Source organism: Perognathus longimembris, chromosome 16 (assembly GCF_023159225.1).
Source record: "Perognathus longimembris pacificus isolate PPM17 chromosome 16, ASM2315922v1, whole genome shotgun sequence".
In the NCBI taxonomy this organism is placed as follows: domain Eukaryota; kingdom Metazoa; phylum Chordata; class Mammalia; order Rodentia; family Heteromyidae; genus Perognathus; species Perognathus longimembris.
The window spans coordinates 15,471,517-15,475,358 of record NC_063176.1 but is presented as its reverse complement, the minus strand read 5'-3'; the positions used below and the strand labels follow the sequence as shown (position 1 = coordinate 15,475,358).

Below are 3,842 nucleotides of genomic sequence, written 5' to 3'. Positions count from 1 at the left end.
CAGGAAAGTCTGTGGTACTCTTATCTCCAATAAACTATTCATAAAAATCTGGAAGTGGCGCTGTGGCTCAAGTGAGAGAGTGCTAGCCTTGAGCACAAAGAGGCACAGGGACAGAGCCCAGGCCTTGAGTTCAAGCCCCAGGACTGGGGAAAAAAAAAGTACTTGAACTATGGGAGTATTTATGTTATTTTAAAGAAGTTTTAAATTATTTACAAATGTATATTTAAATACTAGAGCAATCACTAGCAAAGTACATAAACAATAAAAGCATTACTAATAAACACAGAAAAAGCAGTGAAGACCAAATTAGATAGAAACAAAGCCAAAGAAAATTACTAACAGGGCTGGGGATATGGCCTAGTGGCAAGAGTGCTTGCCTCGTATACATGAGGCCCTGGGTTCAATTCCCCAGCACCACATATACAGAAAATGGCCAGAAGAGGCGCTGTAGCTCAAGTGGCAGAGTGCTAGCCTTGAGCAAAAAGAAGCCAGGGACAGTGCTCAGGCCCTGAGTCCAAGCCCCAGGACTGGCAAAAAAAAAAAAAAAAAAATTACTAACAAATAAGGTACTTCTAACCTAAATATATCAATAACCACATTAAGCATTAATTATATAATATGCTAATTAAAAAGCAATATCAAACTGCATAAAATATACTTTTTTGACAAAAATTCATTCCAAATATAAAGATAGATGCATAGTTCGCCTTTTTTGCTAACACAAATAAAGTAAGACTAGTTATATTAATTTGAGAAGAGCAGACTGGACAGAAAGAAAATAATATGTTTATCTGATGATTTCCCAGTGTTGCTTTTATTTTTCTTCTGCTGTAGTTTCCTACAAGATTCACAAAGGGATTGACAGGAGGAAATGTCTGGTGATTTGAGGAGATACTAAAAATGAGATTCTGCATGAAAAATATATCCAATTTGTACTGCTTTATGAAAACTTCTTTATACTCAAGATTTATAGCAAATATTTCAGTTTGTATTTCCTTTGAGAGCAATAATCTATCTGATATTTCTAATGAGAATATTTTAACTATTTATTATAATAATACTAAAATATATCTTAAAGTCCATTATTTTGTGGTTATCCTGTTCTCTCCCTTGTATTGAATTAATGTTATATCAATATTTCATAAAATAGATTTAGAAGATTCTCACTGAAGATTCAAATTGTACAATAACATATATATCACTAGATTTTTAAAATTTTGAATGTTTTTCTAATGTTATTATCTCATAATTATTTTGTCTGAGTACTTCATTACTAATACTCCTGATGGCTTTTCTTTCTCAAATCACATTTTGCAGTCGGATCTTAGGCATTTTTTTTAATCTGCCAGATGTTAGATCTCACTGACTAGAAGAACCTTCCTTTTTTTTTTGGGGGGGGGGTAGGGGGTAGGTAGTTTGAACTCAGGGCCTGGGCACTGTCCCTGAGCCTTTGCACTCAAGTCTGGTGTTCTACCACTTTGAGCCACAGCTCCACTCCCAGAGTTTAGGTGGGTAATTGGAGATAAGAGCCTTATGGACTTTCCTGCCTGGGATGGCTTTGAATGGTGATTCTCATTTATCAGCCTCTTGAGTAGCAAGGATTACAACTGTGTCACTGGCTGAAGCCATTAGAACTTGACAAAAAAGACTTTGGATAGTGTCTGCCATCTGATACTATTTTTAGGAAAGTATGAAATATGTCAGCTCTTCTGTAACCTATCCCAAGATGAGCTGTTCTTGAATAGAAATAGTTTTCATCTCCTTCTTTCCTTCTTTCCTCTCTTGCTTCCTTCCTTTTCCTCCCTCCCTCCCTCCCTCCCTCCTTCCCTTCCTTCCTTCCTTCTTTTCTTTCTTTCTTTTTCTTTTTTTCCCTTTGAACTGTTGTAGGAATTGAACTCAGGGCTTTTTCACTCAAAGCTGGCACTCTACCATTTAAACCAAACCTGTACTTGTAACTTTTTGCTGGTAAATTGGAGATGAGATTCACAGATTTTTCTGCCTGGGCTAGGAACCTCAGATTTCTTTTTTTTTTTTTTTTTTTCAATAGAATTCTTTTATTGCATCACTGAAATATCACAAACTGGTTGTCAGGATCCTGGATGGTGTTTCTGAAGATGAGTTAACTTAGATCTTATTCATCAGCCTGTTGAACTGTTCCTTTTTCAGAAACATAGATACCATCCAAAATTTTTCTGATATCCTTGTTTTTAACTGTTGTTGCTTGCTGAATCAAAGCAGCTGAATTTGAGACAAGTTCAATATCCTTTCCTTCAAGGATTAATTCATCTTTCTGGGCTTGAGATACAGAACAAGCAACACCTGTCCTCATCCGAACTCTTCGGATGTATTTCTCACCCAAGAAGTTTGGGATTTCAACTAGAGACCCATTCTCCTGAATAACAACGTTGATGGGGAAGTGAGCGTACACAGACCTCATCTTGTAGCAGAAGCCCAGTGTAACACCCTTGATCATGTTCTGTACATGACTACAGATAGTGCGAACGGTGGCCAGTTCCTTTCTGTTTCCCCACCATTTGTCAACCCGGAGCCTCTTCTTTTTTTTTTTTTTCCCAAGGAGACTGAGTTCTACGTTGATGTGGTTGAAATCCCTCCGCAGGGTTCCGCGGGGGCCCTTCACTATCACCGTGCGTCACTTCAGAGTGATGTCGACATTCTCTGGAATGTTGACAGTCTGATTGCTGTGAATGGTCTTCATTCTCTCAGTAGATGGGGCAAAGAGCAGAACCTCAGATTTCATACTTCTGTTTAAGTAGGATTAAGGATGTGAGGAACCAGCACTTGGCTAGTTTTGATCATCGTTACAGTTCAGGGGTTCCTCCTGCATTTTCAGACTCTGTAGTGTGTCACCATGAGAATGACAAGAGCTGAGAGCTTGGGTCACTGAAGCCTTGCTTTCATACTTAGCAATTGTGTGGCCTTCGACAATCACTTATGTTTTCAAATCTAGTTTTGTCATCTAATCTTTCTTAGTGTGGGGGTAAATAAGGCAATACCGCATCAGCTCAGTCAGCACTATCTTGATTCCCCTTTTCATGGTATATTTGAAGAAACCTAGGCTCAGAAAAGTGTGCTGATTTTCCAGTCTGGCATGGTTATACCTAGCTGAGCAGAGGGTTGGGTGAAGGGCTAATCTTCTAGACGTGATGTTCCAATCCATTATATGTAATTGCAAAGATGCTTGCTCTTTTTACATGCAATGAAAACAAAATTGTAAACTAGATTAACAAATGCTATGTTGGTTAAAGAAAAAAACATGATCTAAGGCAGAGATTTGAGACTTACTACATATCACCCAAGTTAAGAAAAAAGTTCTCATACCCAGACTGTACCTGAAAGCATAGGTACTGGCCATCCCAGAGGACCATGCGGAGATAATCACAGGCAGAAGAAGAAGGTTCATAAGGAGGTTTATTAGTGGGGCCATAGTTCCCACGGGAGAGGGAGCTACGTGGCGTGGCAGCTTCTCTCTCAGGGGGTAGGCATGGGTGGATCTGGGGTCTAGTGGGAGGAGCTGAGGGCCTGAGGCTAGGGAAATGCTAACATTCCCCCATTTGTTGTTTATTAACAACAGAGGAGGGGTACCAGGCTGGGAGTATGGGCAGAGGTTGTTTTTATGGAACTACTTCCTGCTGAAAAGGGGCGAAGTAGTCAGGGGTCCCTGATTCGTCATTTGGCCTGGTACCATCCAGTTTGGTTGGTAAAAGTCCTCATCATTTCCACGATGGTTATCAGGGCCAATGGGTGTCATGGTCTCCTCTGGCTACCTCCTGCAGCTTGGGCACATCAAGGAGTCACTGGGTCTGGGGTCTTTAGGGTCCAGA

General features: G+C 39.9%; 1 pseudogene; it reads right to left on the bottom strand.

Annotated features, from left to right (window-relative positions):
* Positions 1-2,077: 2,077 nt before the first annotated feature.
* On the bottom strand, positions 2,078-2,716 carry LOC125364626 (annotated as a pseudogene).
* Positions 2,717-3,842: the final 1,126 nt, after the last annotated feature.